Source organism: Somniosus microcephalus, chromosome 2, assembly GCF_052327205.1.
Source record: "Somniosus microcephalus isolate GS21.2 chromosome 2, FLI_Smic_1.0, whole genome shotgun sequence".
Classification (NCBI taxonomy): Eukaryota; Metazoa; Chordata; class Chondrichthyes; order Squaliformes; family Somniosidae; genus Somniosus; species Somniosus microcephalus.
Window position 1 is genome coordinate 104,582,253 of NC_140988.1, and position 20,340 is coordinate 104,602,592.

The window sequence follows — 20,340 nt, forward strand, 5'->3', positions numbered from 1 at the left end:
CTTTCCCCACTTCTGTTTTTTAATGACAAAGGAAAATGCAGTTGGTTGGGATAAAAATGTAAGTTTATAAAGCTTAAAGCCTAATTGCAGCTAAAGTGAGGTTTTTAACCCATTAATTGTCTGCACTGTAGCTATCTCAAGTGTTGGTTGCTCAAACGTTCCACATTGAAATTGCTGTAGTGCTTTGCTTCATTTTACAAAGAAGGAATAAAACCCTTTGAGGTACAAATATTTGATTCAAGATGGGGATTGAAATAAACAAATAAAAATGAGTAAAGTTGAACCAGATTATCTAATGTAACTGGACTGCCTACACTTATGTTGACGAAGTCAGGAAGGAATTGGGATGAGATAAAGATTTGCACATCTATGCCAGAAATGTGTTCTATGTGCAAGTGAATAGTATTGTAAATTAGAAATTTGTCTTACTGTAATAAACATCACATGCAATCTTAAGCAAAACCCAGCCTATTACTTACTCATTATAATTGAAATAAATACTGAACTGTTTAAATGCGAAGCTTCTAAAAATAATTTCTGTTAATTAATGTACAAGGAAAGCCATCAGGGCTCCTGTTGTTCCTGGGCCTGACTATATAAAGCATGAATTAAGTTACAATAAATTTAATACCAAATGTCAAAATGAAAAAAACAAACTGAATGTGGAAGGGTTGCATAGGTAGATATGAGTTTAAAATATTGCTAAGACCCATCACTTGGGTGCTGTTAATTGGTGGCAGTAATCACTTGGACTGCAGAGTGCAAAGTGCTTCCAGCGAAGCTGGAGTTATATTTCAGGTTGTGACTTGCACACTGCCTCCCAGGAAAAAGCTGTGTATTTCTTCTCTTTGGAAGTTCTTTTTTTAATATTAGTAGAGTGCAGATAACTTTTTTGTGATTTTTTTTTTTTCCCACCCCATCATTCCTCCCAGGCCTAAGTCTCAAGTGCTGCCAGGCCCAATCTCTATATTCAAGCCCAAATCACCCAGTGATTATCTGTGCATAATGCATCAGCTCCTGCACAGTCTGTCTTCACCCAATCCAATATCCATTTCTGGCATGCTACTTATTTGCTGACATTTTACATACCCTGGGTATAATAAAAGAAAGACATAAAAATTGAGTACAAGATATCAGTAAATAAATATATATGAAAGTCATGCAGAAACATTAGGCAACAGAGAGAAGGAGAGATTTCCAGAAGCGATCATCAACAAAGATTGAGTAAAAGACATCACAATGAAAAAACTTGATGGTAGCTGTACAGAGAAGAAAAATGTAGAAGAGAAAGACAGTGAGAGGGACATAAAGATTACAGACTGACAAAGAACTGAGAAAAGGTTATAGAAAGAAAAGGGGGACTTGTATTTATGCAGCAGCCTATTAAAACATCTCACAGCATTTTACATACAACTCTGCTACAGGGCATAGCCAAGCCATGAGCAATGCCATGGGAGCGCCACTATATTATTTATAAAACAATACATTGAGCGTTATATGGTGTAATGCCTCCATTGTTCCATAACAGCGGATCCTTCAACTCACTAATACCACATGAGACCTACTAATTTTTTTGTTTAATTGTTCTAAGTTTTGTTATGGTCAGAAACTCCATTATTTATTTCTGAGGTAACAACCTAGGCTATTGCTAGTTCTTAATCAAATTCTGTTTTGAGAATTTTTGTTTTGTAACTGACTACATAAAACAATCCACAATAAAAGTGAAATTAAAATGATAGTGGAGAATGGAGTTTTAAACAATGTTCAAAGGTGACTAACCAATATGGGTGTGTGGGGGTGAAGTGGAAAATAATGATGGAGACATTTCATGAAATTAGTGAAATGATTCTCTTAAGTAACTTGTCAAGTGAATAATAAAATAGAGGCTTTCATGGGCCAGATTTTCACAATTCAGCAGAATCCAGTTCAATAGGAACAAATGGCAAATTACATTCTTTTTCCTAAACAACATCAAATTATTGTAAACACATCCAACAATTTTTTTCTCTAAACTCCTATCTGCACAAAAGGTCATTGGTGTAATTTGACATCTTAAGATCATTAAGGTGACAAATTACATTGTTATTGCACTGTTGCTGTGTTCTGATACACAATGTGCTGCTATGTTTATGGTGAGTCAGAATTCTAAACTAAGTTTTAGGATTCTGGCACATTACTTATCTAAATATCTATCTCAGTAAAAGATTGTATGTTTCCTCTTGTATCAATCTTCTAATTTTGATTGATCCATGAGACTTTCCATTTCTTGTGATGTAATTCCCACAGACCAATCGGGGTGATCAGTGAATTCAATTAGCTGCTTTTAGTATTCCCAAGTTTCTCAGCGAGTTGGTGCCCATTGCTGATTCTTGAGCTGCTTGTTGGCAGGCATCATCTGAGTTAGTTACTAAACTCTATTGAGTTTTCTTATTTCATTATTACTTTTTATTTATTTTGTTTACCTTTCTTTTAGTTTTGGGCTCCTGAACTCTGTGGTAAACCACTTTTATCGTTCACTATCGTTACACTATGGTTATCACTGTTTATATCGTTACACTATGGTTATCACTGTTTACACTGTTGTATCACTACACAAGGTCACCTCTTGTCACGCTGTTATACCTGGGCTGACCACAGCTGACTCCGCCCATGACTCCGCCTGCTTGCCCAGGTATAAAGGTGGTCGACTGGCTGGTATTCCTCCTTGTTGGACCCGATCACCCACAACGGTGGGCTCTGTTATTTAGCCAATAAAAACCTATAGTTACTATCTTAACTCGTCGCTTTTCATTGGATGAATTGATAGGTATATCAATTTTATTGGCTAAATTTTGAAATGAGTGGATCAGAGCAGCCAAACGGCCAGCTACAACAGCCACAGCAGCCGGCCTGGCTGCGAGCCCTCCGACCGCCGTACCTGGATCTAAACCCACAGGCAGCGAACTCAGCCCTCGACTTCAAACACTGGCTGAGCTGTTTCGAATCCTACCTGGGAGAATCCGGCGTGCCTCCGGGATCCAAACTAAGAGTTCTGACCGCCCAAGTGAGCCCTAAAGTATTTGCACTCATCCAGGACCTTACTACATACGAGGACGCCCTCAACCTGCTGAAAGAGCAGTACCAGAGCCCGGTAAACTCTATGTATGCCAGACATCTCCTAAGATCCCGCTTGCAACAGCCAGGAGAGTCTGTAGATGAATTTTTACGGGCGCTACAAACACTCGGCAGGGACTGTGACTTTAAATCTGTAACGGCTGCAGAAAATACTGAAGGGAATTTCCGCGATGCCTTCGTGAAAGGCCTTCGGTCCGACTACTCACGGCAAAGACTGCTTGAATCAAAGGACCTCGACCTGAATACAACTGCAGCCCTCGCTTGCTCTCTGGAAGTGGCCCATCGGGACCTCGAGGCGTATTCCAGGTACTGTGCTGCGCGACCCTGGGACTCCGGCCCGACCCCGGCCGCAATACCCCTCGCACCGCCGCCTCTGGGACCTACCTCAGCGTCGGCGTCCTAGAACCGATCGGGACTGCCACCCCCGGTACCGGCTGCAACATCGGAGCCCCGCGATCGGGCCGTCGGCTGCTTCTTCTGTGGCCAGGCGAAACACCCGAGGACACGCTGCCCTGCAAGAAACGCGACTTGCTCCGATTGCCACAAGAAAGGCCACTTCGCTAAGGCCTGCAGGGGGAGAGCCACCGACGCCAGCAGTGCCTCATGTGAGTTGTGGGGGCGGCCATCTCCTCCGCCATTTTGTCCACCACACTCGACCGCCACCTTGTCTCCAGACCCGACCACCGCCTCACCCGCAGACTACAGCAGCTCGCTCAGCCATACACTAGCCTCCGTCACACTGGACCAAGCTCGCCCGCATCACCTGTCCAAGTCCATGATGGACATCAAAGTAAACGGCCACGCCACGACCTGCCTGTTCGACAGCGGAAGCACGGAGAGTTTCATCCATCCAGACACGGTGAGCCACTACTCCCTCACTGTCCGGCCAACGCGCAACCGGATCTCGATGGCGTCGAGGTCCCATTCTACAGACATCAGCGGCTACTGTGTTGTGACCCTGTCGGTTAGGGACACGGAGTATAAAAATTTTAAACTCCTCGTCCTGCCCCAGCTCTGCGCTGCCGTCCTACTAGGGCTGGACTTCCAATCCCACCTTCAAAGTGTCACTTTGGCATACGGTGGACCCCTCCCCCCACTCACAGTCGACAACCAGCAGCCTTTAAACCACCCACCGCATACCACCTGCGGCCTATCCACCCTCAAGGTCCCGCCCCCCTCCCTGTTCGCTAACCTCACCCGCGACTGTAAACCCGTCGCCACCAAGAGCAGGCGGTACAGCGCCGGGGACAGAGCTTTTATTAGCTCTGAGGTGCAGCGTCTCCTGAAGGAGGGCATCATCGAGAGGAGCAACAGCCCCTGGCGTGCCCAGGTCGTAGTCGTTAAGACCGGCAATAAAAACCGCCTGGTCATCGACTACAGCCAAACCATAAACCGGTACACCCAGCTGGACGCATACCCCCTTCCCCGCATATCTGATATGGTCAATCAGATTGCACAGTACCGGGTATTCTCCACCATCGACCTCAAGTCGGCCTATCACCAACTCCCTATCCGCCCTGAGGACCGCCAGTATACCGCCTTCGAGGCGAATGGCCGCCTCTACCACTTCCTTAGGGTTCCCTTCGGCGTCACCAACGGGGTTTCGGTCTTCCAAAGGGAGATGGACCAGATGGTTGACCAGAATGGGCTGCAGGCCACGTTCCCTTATCTAGATAACGTCACCATCTGCGGCCGCGACCGGCAGGACCACGATGTTAATCTGGAGAAATTCCTCCGTACGGCCGAACGGCTGAACCTCACTTACAATAAGGAGAAATGTGTGTTGAACACCTCGCGTCTCGCCATCCTCGGCTGCGTAGTAGAGAACGGGGTCATCGGCCCCGACCCCGAAAGAATGCGCCCCCTCATGGAGCTACCCCTCCCCCACTGTCCAAAGGCGCTGAAGAGAACCCTGGGGCTCTTCGCCTACTATGCCCAATGGGTGCCGAATTATGCGGACAAAGCCAGACCCCTCATGAAGTCCACCTCCTTCCCCCTGATGGCAGAAGCGTGCGCAGCCTTCTCCCTCATAAAGGGAGACATTGCTAAGGCCACAATGCACGCGGTGGATGAGTCTATCCCTTTCCAAGTGGAGAGCGATGCATCCGACTTCGCCCTAGCAGCAACCCTTAACCAGGCGGGGAGACCTGTGGCCTTCTTCTCAAGGACCCTCCAGGGCCCTGAGATCCGGCACTCTTCGGTCGAGAAGGAGGCCCAGGCGATCGTGGAGGCAGTACGACGCTGGAGGCATTACCTGGCAGGCAAACGATTTACCCTCCTCACCAACCAGCGTTCGGTCGCTTTTATGTTTAATAACAAGCTGAGGGGCAAAATCAAGAACGACAAGATCTTGAGGTGGAGAATTGAGCTCTCCACCTATGATTATGATATCTTGTACCGGCCTGGTAAACTGAATGAACCCCCAGATGCTCTATCACGGAGTACATGCGCCAACGTGCAAATTGATAGACTGCAGACCCTCCACAACGACCTCTGCCACCCCGGGGTCACCAGACTTTACCACTTCATTAAGGCCCGCAACCTGCCCTACTCCATCGAGGAGGTCAGGACCATGACCAGGAACTGCCAAACCTGCGCCGAATGCAAACCGCATTTCTTTAGGCCGGACAGAGCAAGCCTGATCAAGGCCACCCGCCCCTTCGAGCGCTTGAGCATCGATTTTAAGGGGCCCCTCCCGTCCTCTGACCGTAATGTGTACTTCCTCAACATCATTGATGAGTACTCCCGTTTCCCCTTTGCCTTCCCCTGCCCAGACATGACCAGTACCATGGTCATCAAATGCCTGAACGACCTCTTCGCCTTGTTCGGGTTCCCGAACTATATACATAGCGACCGGGGCTCATCCTTCATGAGCGAGGAACTTCGCCAGTTCCTACTAGCGAGAGGCATTGCTGCAAGCAGGACCACCAGCTACAACCCCCGAGGGAACGGCCAGGTGGAAAGAGAGAACGCGACTGTCTGGAAGGCCGTTCTCTTAGCCTTAAAGTCTAAGGGCCTGCCAACCTCTCGCTGGCAGGAAGTCCTCCCGGCAGCGCTGCATTCCATCCGGTCACTGCTTTGCACGGCCATTAACGCCACCCCCCATGAACGAATGTTTGTTTTCCCCAGGAAGTCGACTACGGGAACCTCGCTACCAACATGGCTGACTTCTCCGGGGCCCGTCTTGCTGCGAAAGCACGTGAGGGCCCATAAAACGGACCCCCTGGTCGAGAGGGTGGACCTCCTGCACGCCAACCCCCAGTACGCCTATGTGGCATACCCAGACGGGCGGGAGGACACAGTCTCCTTACGAGACCTTGCATCCTCGGTCACCCCTGAGACACCACCGTTACCCCCCACCACCCCCCCAAATCCACCCCAGGTAGACGGCATGCCGGAACCCCACGAGCCTTTGCCGACCACGCAGACACCAGCATTAACATCGGATGCTGCATCACCGCCGCCGCTGCTGTGCCGATCAGAGAGACTTACGAGGCCTCCGGACAGACTGACATACCCGAACTGGTAGTACACTTCACCCCGCTGGCTCAAATCTAAACAAGGGGTGAATGTGGTAAACCACTTTTATCGTTCACTATCGTTACACTATGGTTATCACTGTTTACACTGTTGTATCACTACACAAGGTCACCTCTTGTCACGCTGTTATACCTGGGCTGACCACAGCTGACTCCGCCCATGACTCCGCCTGCTTGCCCAGGTATAAAGGTGGTCGACTGGCTGGTATTCCTCCTTGTTGGACCCGATCACCCATGAGGGTGGGCTCTGTTATTTAGCCAATAAAAACCTATAGTTACTATCTTAACTCGTCGCTTTTCATTGGATGAATTGATAGGTATATCAAACTCCAACTCCAGAAATGCCATTTGGTGATGCCATGTTGTAGTGCAACTCATTTCCATACTTAAAAAAAAAAATTCCATATTAATTTATCAATTCAGCACCAATTGTCTGCCATTATTTGTCATTCTAAAACTATTTTGCTTACTGAGTTGCTTAAAATCTAAAACAAAAACAGAAAATGCTGGAAACACTCAAAGTCAGGCACACCATCTGTGGAAAGAAGTGACACGTTAACATTTCAGCATGACCCTTCATCAGAACACCAACATCTTCATCCTGCAACCTTCGTTTTGTTACTGTCTAACACACAGTGGAAACAGAAGATAGAAGTCAGAATTGCGTTTAATAAAGTATGTGAAAAAGAAAGACTTGCATTTATATAGCGTCTTTCATGAACTCGGGACGTTCCAAAGCACTTTACAGCTAATGAAGTACTTTTGAAATGTAGTCACTGTTGTAATGTAGGATTATTCAAACACAATAAATTCAAATCATAAAAGTAAAACTTTTGCCTGGTCATTTGTAAGTTTGGGACGATAATGCCTGATTTTCAATATCCAATGATCACTGTTGTCTTTGTTTTCTTTGGCACAAGTACACTCTAAATAGCCACTGGCAATTTTGTGGCTATCTTTCAATTTTCAATCAATAGTTGTGCACATGCATTTACAGATGTTACTGTAATTTAATGTGCCAACTTGATTTCAGTCCAAACTGCAGGAATTCTTGTATGTCAAAGTGTTTTGTATTACTATTGATGTAGTACGCCTATATACAGTATGGACCTTTCACATCTGATGACATTTAAATTGTGTACTATAACTAAAAAAGAGCTTTTGCTAAATGTCCAGGCCATGTATTGTCGGTGAAATATCAAATGGGATAGCTAATTTTCCAATGATAATCATTTGTTGATTTGGAAAATGATACATTTGCCAAAAGTTAATAATTTCATTGGTATTGTAGGGGGGCATCTTTTTCGGGGTTTACGGTAATTTACCTTCCTTTACCTGGTTTACGGTAATTCACCTGGTCAGGCAGCCTTTTGCTACTACACTCTGACCAATCCCAAACAGCGGTTTCAAATCGCTAAACCCACCCTTCCAGTTCTGACTGGAGGACTTATAATTAATGATATATTAAAACGGACAACTGGTCTGGATGTGAGAAAATCAACTTTTATTAAACTAAAGAAAACTACACCACACGATTTTAGTAATCACTACAATTGCTTAAATGGGGGAAGACAGACGGCAAAATGAGGGATAAATGGCTACAATGTTAATTAAACAATCTTGGCAATTTCCCTTAAATTACCACCCCCTTTAACTCCTTACTAGATTGCCTTGCTGAGGAGTCAGAAACCTGCTCACCTGTGGTCCAAGGAAATAAGAGAGAGATAGCTTCTCAGGAGCTATCTTTATATCCTGCGAGCTCCTGCTGTTTGGCGCTGAAAGGGTCTGTGTGCAAATTTGCGCCGAAAAGTTAGAATACACAAGAGAAAAACCATGATTGGCTGACTCAAATGGGCTTGGAGTGGTTTGAATGTTCTTCGTTCTGGGGCCAAAATGTTCCCATCCACATCCGGAGTTTCTGGGCTAACAAAAGGGAGTAATGGGTGATTCAAAAACCCATTTATTCGAAACTGTTCCCTATCAAAGTCCTTTCCATAGTTTCGGTGTGTCTCATTGTGTGTAAGGGGCTTTGAATGGGTTGGATTACTAGGTAAACAGAAGCCCGTTGTCCTGCGGTCAGTCTCAAGTGGTTTAATCCCTTATGTCAACATCCTGCAGTTTCTTGTAAACAAACATTGCCTCTGTAGGGAAGGGAAACTCCCTGGTTTTGATTGACAGAATCTGACTGCCACTGCTTGACCCTCCCACTTTTCACAGACATCCACGAGCTGTGAGCTGCTTTTCCAAGCCCCGTTGTCCTGGCCATGCTTTTCTGATGGCCATTTTTAAACCCCTTTGAAATTACCAAACTCCAGGGAACAATTTTATTAATAAAATGTACTGTCTTAAAGTGTGTGAATTTTTCCACGAAGTTCCTCGATTCCGGTGTTGTCCACATGCCGCAACGCAGCCTTTTGCGGTTCTGGGCACGTTTTAAAACATTGTCCAACCCAGAGGCAATTTAAAGTCACGCACAGTCTCCGTCCACGATACCTCCAGTATCTTCGGGGCTGAGGGGATTTTTTGCAAACCCCTACATTCCCCCCTTTGGATACTTCCAACTTGCTTGTAGTATCCACTCGAAGAAGTGAGCAAAATTTTCTGACCCCCGACAAACAACCATCCCCTGTATTTACCTAATAGCTACCTACCACTGATCCCCGACCCGTCTATTCCCCTCAAATTTGAGAAAAAAACGTGGTACGGTAGGCATCTACAGATACATCAATTTACAATAAGGGGTCTCATACCCCTGCATCACTTGTTACATTATAACATATTACAAAATGTTGCAATCTCGGTTATACAATGTAATCACAATGATCCCAAGCACAGGGAGGTTCCTATGCCTCTGCTCAGCTTGGAGCCGTAACAAAATACAAAAAAAATCTGGTTTAACAACATGCTTAAATAAACCCCAACCATCACGTGCCAATGATGGGTTGCGAAATTTGAGTGGGTAATTGCTCCTCCCACCCGGGCAGTAAATGTTCCTTCCACCCCCCTTGAATGGTCTTAAACCTTTTAAAAGCAGAAGAATGGATTTTACAGAACAGTCTGCTCCACCAGCCCCGAGCCATTCCCTTGTCCCTTTGTGGAGGCGGGGTACCCCTCCTGTTTCATAGACTGAGACCGGAGAGTATGGGATCGCGACTCCCAGTCCCTCCCCTTCCAGTCTTCCCTCGACTGGCTGGAGAGAATGATGGGTGCCTGTGCGGCGGCTCTCCCTGGCCCCACACTCAAACTTGGATCCCAGATCCGGCCACCCACTCATCCTCCCAAGCCACATTTACATTCTAACTTTTCCCGTGGGCCCCGGGTGAGTTCCTCCCTTCCCTGAATGCACCCACGTGACTCTTGGGTCTCCCCCTCCCCTTTACAATCTTTCCCAGGCCATCACCACCCACTCCCGGGGAACGCGTCCCTATCTGACAAGGCGCCCGCACTTCCCCACCATGACTCCTCAACAGCGAAGTCTCCCGCAAGTGAAATTCGGTCAGGATAGTGCTGGGTTGGGGGCTGTGCCCCACCCAGCTGGGGCCATCTCTTCCGCGTAGGAGGAGTAAGCAAGTTCCTCCGGACCCTGTCCGGTTTCTCCCGAAGGTCGCTGCGGGGTTTCCTCCTGGATTTGTCCAGTGGCGAGGTGATCCCCAACCTCCTGTAAATCTTCATTCGATGCCCAGCTCGGGCTGGGCGACCAGGGCTGCTTCTTCGTCCACTCTCCTGCAAAAACTTAAAAGGACATGCAGCCAGGTCTCTCACTGACCTGCTGCCTTAGGTGGAGACATGGTCGGGTCCCTCGACCTCAGACCAAAACACAGGCATTTGGCACACTTGTAAACTTAAACTTTAAACTTAAACTCAAAACTACAAAATATTAATTCTAAACTTAAAATTCACCTTAAAAGCACGTTATATTCAAAATGACAATCAAACCAAAGCTATAATACAAATGCCGCCCATCTCTGGACGGCCAGGCTAATCTCTGGCACTGTCGCAGATTACTGCTGCCTGCAGCGAAGCTGGACTGTCTCCTGCTTCTGGTCCCTTGCAGCTTATGGCTGCTGATTGGGGACCCCTGTGTTCTGTTTCCTCCCGGGCTCGGGAGATTGCTCTCTGTGGCAGGTACTCTGGTGACCATCTTTTCTTGGGCTTGCAGACCCACTGAGACCTTCTGAGGGGCGTCTCTGTGGTGGAAACTTTGGCTGGCAGACCCTGAGCCTGAGTCGCAGCCCTAGCTGGCTGGGAACCTTCTCCCCCTGGTGCAAACAGCCCGGACTGTATAATATACCTGGCAGCCTGCCGGTACTCCGGGTTTGTCTCCTTTTCCCTACCCACTCCTGTACTGGGGGCAGGTATACCCTCACCACCCGCTGCTGATGGCTGAAAATCTTCCTCTCCAGGTCCAAAACCTGGTACCGGCTCCCCTGCAAGAGGGACTGCTATCCCTGCCTCCCTAGGGTCCCACACCATAGAGGGAACCACTCTGGAAGCGGGCTGGGAAGCTTGTCTCTTTAAACAGGTGACTGTGCCTGCACAAACCTCATCCTCGGAGTCCCACAGCAGAGGCTGTGAAACCTCTGTATCCAAACAGGCGGCTGCGCCTGCATGAGAAAACTGAGGAAGAGCCGCTGTGGTCCTGCAGGCAACTGCGCCTGCATAAACAATCTCTGCACAGGGCTGGGGAACCGCTACACTAGCACAGGCAACTGTGCCTGCGCGTTCGGTTTCCTTGAAAAAGATAGGAAGAACCGCTGGGTCTTCCAAGCAGGCTACTGTGCCTGCGCGTATAGATTGGGAAGCGGGGACCTTTAAACTGCCGACTGCACCTGCGCGCACGGCCTCACAGTGAACAGGAGCTGCTGGGGGTTCCAAGTTCGCAACTGCGCCTGCGCGAACCTGGTGTTGGCAAACCTCTCCCCTCAGGCGCGCGACTGCGCCTGCACGGGAAAACTGAAGAGGATCCGCTGGTGGAATGGGCTGGGGAACCGCGCCTGTAAAGTGTGCAAATTTTTCCACGAAGTTCCTCGATTCCGGTGTTGTCCACGCGCCGCAACGCAGCCTTTTGCGGTTCTGGGCATGTTTTAAAACATTGTCCAACCCAGAGGCAATTTAAAGTCACGCACAGTCTCCGTCCACGATACCTCCAGTATCTTCGGGGCTGAGGGGATTTTTTGCGAACCCCTACATTATGCAATTTTTAATTTTGTTGTTGTTTAATCATTCACAGCACGTGGGCATCACTGGCAAGGACAGCATCTCTAAACACGTATTTGATAGACTGGGTAAAGTGGTATGGTATGGGAGGCGGGGTGGGGAGGTAGAGGAAAGAGGCGATCTCTATAGAGTGACTACTTGGCTCAGTGGTAGCATTCATGCCTCTGAGTCAGAAATGCTCAGTCATCTAATGTAACTAAATAACATGTTCAAACTATAAATTTTAAAAATAATCTTATGGCAAATTAAGATGATTATATATTAACATTTCCATTCGTAAATATGTATTCACTTAACTATCTTTAATATCTAATTAACTTTTCAACTCAAATAAATAATTTAAAAATAGTTCATTTAATAAATGTAATTATTGAAACAATGTATTATATATAATCTTAATTTAACTAATTTTTATTATCTATCTATCTATCTATCTATCTATCTAATCTATCTATCTACCTACCTACCTACCTACCTACCTACCTACCTACCTACCTACCTATCTATCTATCTATCTATCTATCTATCTATCTATCTATCTATCTATCTATCTATCTATCTATCTATCTATCTATCTATCTATCTATCTATCTATCTATCTATCTATCTATCTATCTATCTATCTATCTATCTATCTATCTATCTATCTATCTATCTATCTATCTATCTATCTATCTATCTATCTATCTATCTATCTATCTATCTATCTATCTATCTATCTCTTCTCTCTCTCACACGAGTATATATGTATTAAGAGGATAAAAGAGAGCATCCTTGAGCCATGACCTGAATCTCCCAGGAGCTGGCGAGCAGGGCTAGGGACTGAGTAGAAGGCATCAATGGTCTGGAGGATCCAATCTCCAGCAGTAAGAATTGGCCGAGTGTCAAAATTGAAAAATCAAGGAACCTTAAGAGCACACGGGAGGCGGCCGAATGGGTAGGAGAGAAGGCCTTGGAGCTGAAATATCCTGGGAGGTGGCAGTTGGCATGGAGGAGGAGGGTGGCAGCAGGAACAGCCTGAAGGCCTAATCTAGGATATAATAAAACTGCAAAAAGACATGAAAATTGATGTAAGAAGTCAAAAAGTAGGTAACAAATAGGATTGACCAGAGGGGAGAGGTCTGAAAGTCTGAGATCTGGGAGCTCATTGAGGTGGCAGTCAGAGCTGACAGGTTTGGGTCTAGCCTAGAGGAAAGAGCGAAGAGGAAGCAAAAAAACAAACAGGAAATCATCACAGGCAGAAAATGTAAAATTTTAAAGTATAAACTAACATGAGGTTTAAAACATAAACCTACCTCAAAAGAAAAAAATCAGAAGAAAAAATCATGAGAGTGAATCGGCTTGCCTGCTTTACATTCTGTCCTGATTTTCTTTGTCATTGACTTCACTGGGGTGCAAAATTGGCAGCTGATTCACTGTCGCTCGACTTTTGCCCAGAGATACAAGTTACTGGTGTCAGAGCTGGCAGAAACATTTCTGAAATCTGCTCCTGATGCCACCCAGTGACTAGAGCCTGTAACTACATGCAGCCTGAAAGCACTTTTCTTATCATATGCTTTGGAGTAAGCCTTTGGTTTAGTGGTAGCCGCTGAGTCAAAATTTGAACCCTGCTCTAGAAAGTCCTGCTGATTGCAGACCACATCATATGAGTTGTGGGTGCCCCTAAAACCCTCCGCTGTATCGGACTAGCCACCCTATCAGCTGGTACAAAATGGTTATGACCTTTGGAGAAAGTGGGAATTTGGGGAAGAGTGGGAAGGAGATGCTGCTTTTTGCCTCCAATACTTGTAGTGCTTTGTGTTACAGGTCACTATTTAATTTCAGTTACCCATAACAATCTTGATCAAGTAAGTAGTCAAGAAACTAAACTGTAAACTAAGTTACTTAAATACAAATTTAATTAAATAAAACAAGGTTATATAGGGATGGCAGTGCAGATATTACATCTAGTTCCCTCGTCTAGATCATTAATATATATATCTCCAAATTTTCAGACGACACAAAGCTGGGTGGGCGTGTGTGCTGTGAGGAGGATGCCGAGAAACTCCAGGATGATTTGGACAGGTTGGGTGATTGGGCAGAAGCATGGCAGATGCAATATAATGTGGATAAATGTGAGGTTATCCACTTTGGTAGCAAAAACAGGAAGGCAGATTATTATCTGAATGGCAATAGATTGGGAGAAGGGGAAGTGCAACGAGACCTGGGTGTCCTTGTGCACCAGTCGCTGAAGGTAAGCATGCAGGTGCAGCAGGCGGTTAAGAAGGCAAATGGTATGTTGGCCTTCGTAGCGAGAGGGTTCGAGTACAGGAACAAGGATGTCTTGCTGCAGTTGTACAGGGCCTTGGTGAGACCACATTTTGAGTATTGTGTGCAGTTTTGGTCGCCTTATCTGAGGAAGGATGTTCTTGCCATGGAAGGAGTTCAACGAAGATTCACCAGGCTGATACCTGGGATGGCAGGAATGACGTATGAGGGGAGATTGGATCGATTGGGCTTGTACTCACTGGAGTTTAGAAGAATGAGAGGGGAGCTCATCGAAACTTATAAAATTCTAACAGGACTAGACAGACTAGATGCTGGAAGGATGTTCCCGATGGTCGGGGAGTCCAGAACCAGGGGTCACAGTCTAAGGATAAGGGGTAAGCCATTTAGGACAGAAATGAGGAGGAATTTCTTCACCCAGAGAGTGGTGAACCTGTGGAATTCTCTACCACAGAAGGCAGTAGAGGCCAGTTCATTAAATATATTCAAGAAGGAGTTGGATATATTTCTCAAGGCTAAAGGTATCAAGGGGTATGGGGAGAAAGCAGGGACCGGGTACTGAATTTGGATGATCAGCCATGATCGCATTGAATGGCGGAGCAGGCTCGAGGGGCCGAATGGCCTACTCCTGCTCCTATCTTCTATGTTTCTATGTGAATAACTGGGGTCCTAGCACTGATCCCTGCGGTACCCCACTAATCACTGCCTTCCACTCAGAAAAAGACCCGTTTTTTCAAACTCTTTGCTTCCTGTCTGCCAACCAGTTTTCTATCCAAGCCAGTACCTTACCCCCAATCCCATGTGCTTTAACTTTGCACGCTAGTCTCTTATGCGGGACCTTATCGAAAGCCTTCTGAAAGTCAAAATACACCACATCCACTGGTTCTCCCTTATCTATTCTACCAGTTACATCCTCAAAAAATTCCAGTAGATTAGTCAAGCATGATTTACCTTTTGTAAATCCATGTTGACTTTGTCCGATCCTGTCACTGTTTTCCAAGTGCTCTGCTATTACATCTTTTATAATGGACTCTAGCATTTTCCCCACTACCGATGTCAGGCTTACCAGTCTATAATTCCCCGTTTTTTCTCTACCACCTTTTTTAAATAGTGGGCTTACATTAGCTACCCTCCAATCCATGGGAACTGTTCCAGTGTCTATAGAATTTTGGAAGATGACCAACAATGCATCTGCTATTTCTAGGGCCACTTCCTTAAGTACCCTAGGATGTAAATTATCAGGCTCTGGGGATTTATCGGCCTTCAATCCCGTCAATTTCCCTAACACCATTTCCCTACAAATACTGATTTCATTCAGTTCCTCCCTCTCATTAGACCCTATGTTCCCCAACATCTTTGGGAGTTTATTTGTGTCCTCCTTTGTGAAGACAGAACCAAAGTATGTATTTAATTGGTCTGCCATGTCTTTGTTCCCCATTATAAATTCCCCTGATTCTGACTGCAAGGGACCTACACTCGACTTTACCAATCTTTTTCTCTTCACATATCTATAGAAGCTTTTACAATCAGTTTTTATGTTCCCTGCAAGCTTACTCTCATACTTTATTTCCCCCCTCTTAATTAATCCCTTTGTCCTCCTTTGCTGAATCCTAAACAGCTCCCAATCCTCAGGTTTGCTGCTTTTTCTGGCCAATTTTTATGTCCTCTCCTTGGATCTTATGCTATCCCTAATTTCCCTCGTTAGCCAATGTTGAGTCACCTTTTTTGTTTTATTTTTATGCCTAACAGGGATGAACAAATTCTGTAGTTCATCCATGTGATCTTTAAATGTTTCCCATTGTCTATTCACTGTCAACCCCTTAAGTTACATTCCCCAATCCATCCTAGCCAAATTGTGCCTCATACCATCGTAGTTTCCTTTATTTAAATTCAGTACACAAATCTCTGAATCAACTACTTCACTCTCCATCTTATTGAAGAATTCTATCATATTATGATCGCTCCTCCCCAAGGGGCCTCACACAACAAGATTGCTAATGAATCCTTTCTCATTACATAATACCTAGTCTAAGATGGCCTGATCTCTAGCTGGTTCCTCGACATATTGGTCCAGGAAACCATCCCATATACACTCTAGGCATTCCTCTTCCACAGTATTGTTACTAATTTGGTTAGGCCAATCTATATGTAGATTAAAGTCACCCATGATGACTGCTGTGCCCTTATTGCACGCATCTCTAATTTCCCATTTAATGCCATCCCCAACCTCAGCATTACTGTTTGAGGGTCTGTATACAACTCCCACTAACGTTTTCTGCCCCATGGTATTTCTCAGCTCTACCCATACAGATTCTACATCATCAGAGCTAATATCCTTCCTTACTATTGTGTTAATCTCCTCTTTAACCAGCAATGCTACCTCATCACCTTTTCCTTTTTGCCTGTCCTTCCTGAATATTGAATACCCCTGGATGTTGAATTCCCAGCCTTGGTCACTCTGCAGCCATGTCTCTGTAATCTCAATTATATCATATCCATTTACATCTATTTGCGCAACTAATTCATCCACCTTTTACGAATGCCCCTCACATTAAGACACAAAGCCTTCAGGCTTGTTTTATTAACACTCTTAGACCTTTTAGAATTATTGTTTACTGCGGCCATGTTTGATTTACACCCTTGATTTCTCTGACTTCCAGGAGGAGCATGCCACAGGGCCGAGCTGTGCTGCCATGACTTACCCTTTAATTAATTTAAATTAAATCAATACCACCAATTATACTACAATTAAATGATATACTCAAGGGCCCTTGTTTCCTAGCACTCCCCGCTACACAACAGAGACCTTAGCAACTATAACCACAAAATTAAGACTTTCTAAACTTTATAAACTATGAACCTTAACTGTCAAACTATAGAATAGTATAAACACTCACCCAATCAGCTGCTTCCTCCTGCCCGCGTCACGTTTTGAGTCGTGACGTGGCTCTGGAACGCCGCCACCGGTCTGCGAGATTGGTAAGCCTCTGTAAAAAAGCCCGCGAAAGTGAGTTTAAATACTTACTGAGTCTCCACTCTCACTACTCCCGACACTGGCCTGTGAAAAAAAGCCAGCAGAAATGAGTTTAAATACACAGAGTCTCCGCTCTCACCACTCCCGACACTGGCCTGTGAAAAAAAGCCCGCGAAAGTGAGTTTAAATACTCACTGAGTCTCTGCTCTCACCGCTCCCGACACTGGCCTTTCATGTTCCACTAGCACCAGTACTGGGGAAAGAGGGAGCTTTCCATTGGGATAGGCTCCACTTAAACTGGGCTGGAACCAGTGTCCTGGCGAATCGAATAACTAGGGCAGTAGACAGGGCTTTAAACTAATGAAGTGGGGTGGGGGTGGGAGGATTCAGGTAAGAGTAAATTTAAAAGCAGCAAGAGGAATGTCAAGGCTCTAGAGCAGAGCAGAGCTTTGGGTAAAAATAAAAAGAGTGGGTCAGGAAGGGACAGAGAGAGTAACAAAGGTAATAGAGCATTAGTGACTAAGGTGACATCAGGGAAAAATAGGAAAAAGTCAAAGCTAAAGGCACTATATCTGAATGCACGAAGCATTCGCAACAAAATAGATGAATTAATAGCACAGATAGAAATGAATAGATTTGATCTAATAGCCATTATGTAGACGTGATTGCAAAGTGACCAAGGTTGGGAACTAAATATTTCAGGATACTTAACTTTTAGAAGAGATAAGCAAAATGGAAAAGGAGGAGGGGTAACCCTGATAATAAAGGATGGGATAAAGACAGTAGAGAGAAAGGTCTTAGCTCAAAAAATCAAGAAGTAGAATCAGTTCGGGTGGCGCTCAGAAATAGCAAGGGGCAGAAAACATTGGTGGGAGTTGTTTATTGGTCCCCCAAACAATAGTTGTAATGTAGGGCAGAGTATAAATCAGGAAATTAGAGGTGTATGTAACAAGGGTAATACAATAATCATGGGGGACTTTAATCTATATATAGACTGGGCAAACCAAATTTGCAGTAATAGTGTGGGGGATGAGTTCATGGAATGTATGCAAGATAGTTTTCTAGATCAGTATGTTGAGGAACCAACTAGGGAACAGGCTATTTTAGATAAAGTATTGTGCAGTGAAAAAGGGTTAATTAATAACCTTGTAGTAAAGGGGCCTTTAGGGAAGAGTGACCATAATAAGATAGAATTTTATATTGAGTTTGAAAGTGATTTAGTTAAGTCTGAAACTAGAGTCTTAAATCTAAACAAAGCAAACTATGTAGGTATGAGGGGCGAGTTGGCTAAAGTAGATTGGGAAACTACATTAAAAGATATGACAGTAGACAAGCAATGGCTAGCATTTAAAGAATTAATACATAATTTACAACAAATATACATTCCTTTAAGGCACAAAAACCCCACAGGAAAAGTGGTTCAACCGTGGCTAACAAGAGAAGTTAAAGATAGCATTAGATCAAAGGAAGAGGCTTATAATGTTGCCAAAAAGAGTGGTAAGCCTGAGGATTGGGAGGATTTTAGAATTCAGCAAAGGAGGACCAAGAAATTGATAAGGAAAGAGAGAAGAATATGAGAGTAAATTAGCAAGAGACATAAAAACAGATTGTAAACGTTTCTATAGGTATGCAAATAGGAAGAGATTAGTGAAAGTAAACATGGGCCCATTAGAGGCAGAGACAGGAGAAATTATAATGGGCAATAAGGAAATGGCAGAGACATTAAATAAATGCTTTGTATCTGTCTTCACAGTAGAAGACACAAAAACATTCCAGAAATAATGGGGAACCAAGGGTCTAGAAAGAATGAGGAACTTAAAGAAATCAGTATAAGTAAAGACACAGTACTGGAGAAATTAATGGGGCTAACTGGAGACAAATCCCCTGGACCTGACAACCTGAATCTTAGGGTTTTAAAAAAGATAGCTGCAGAGATAATGGATGCACTGGTATTAATCTTCCAGGATTCCCTAGATTCTAGAATAGTCCTCAAGGATTGGAAGGTAGCAAACATAACCCTGTTATTTAAGAAAGGAGGAAGAGAAAAAATGGGAAACTATAGGCTAGTTAGCCTGACATCAGTAGTAGGCAAAATGCTAGAATCTATTATTAGGGACGTGGTAACAGGGCACTTAGAAAATCGTAATATGATTAGGCAGCGTCAACATGGTGTTATGAAAGGAAAATCGTGTTTGACAAATCTAGAGTTTTTCTGAAGATGTAACTAGTAGGATGGATAAGGGGGAACCAGTGGATGTAGTATATTTGGATTTTCGAAAAGCATTCGATAAGGTGCCACACAAGAGGTTATTACACAAAATTAGAACTCATGGGATTGGGGGTAATATATTAGCATGGATTGAGGATTGGTTAATGGACAGAAAACAGAGAGTAGGAATAAACTGGACTTTTTTCGGGTTGGCAGGCTGTAACTAGTGGGGTACCGCAAAGATCAGTGCTTGGGCCTCAGCTATTTACAATCTATATTAATGACTTAGATGAAGGGACTGAGATTAACATATCCAAGTTTGCTGATGATACAAAGTTAGGTGGGAAAGTAAGCTGTGAGGAGAATGCAAATATACTGCAGAGAGATATAGACAGGTTGACTGAATGGGCAAGAACATGGCAAATGGAATAGAATGTGGGCAAGTGTGAAGTTATCCACTTTGGTAGGAAAAACAAAAAAGCAGAATCTTTTTTGAATGGTGAGAGGCTGGGAAATGTTTTCATTCAGAGGGACCTGGGTGTCCTTGTACATGAATCACAGAAAGTTAACATGCAGATACAGCAAGCAATTAAGAAAGTAAATGGCATGTTAACTTTTGTTACAAAGGGATTAGAGTATAAGAGTAAAGAAGTCTTACTACAATTATACAGGGCATTGGTGAGGCCACACCTGGAGTACTGTGTACAGTTCTGGTCTCCTTACCTAAGGAAAGACATATTTGCCTTAGAGGGAGTGCAACGAAGGTTCACTGGACTGGTTCCTGGGATGAGGGGATCGCCCTATGAGGAGAGAGAGAGTAGACTAGGCCCATATTCCCTAGAGTTTAGAAGAATGAGAGGTACTCTAATTGAAACATATAAAATTCTTAAGTTGCTTGACAGGGTTAATGCTGGGAAAATGTTTCCGCTGGCTGGGGAATCTAGAACACAGGGTCACAATCTCATAATAAGGGGTAGGCCACTTAGAACTGAGATGAGGAAAAATGTCTTCACCCAAAGTTT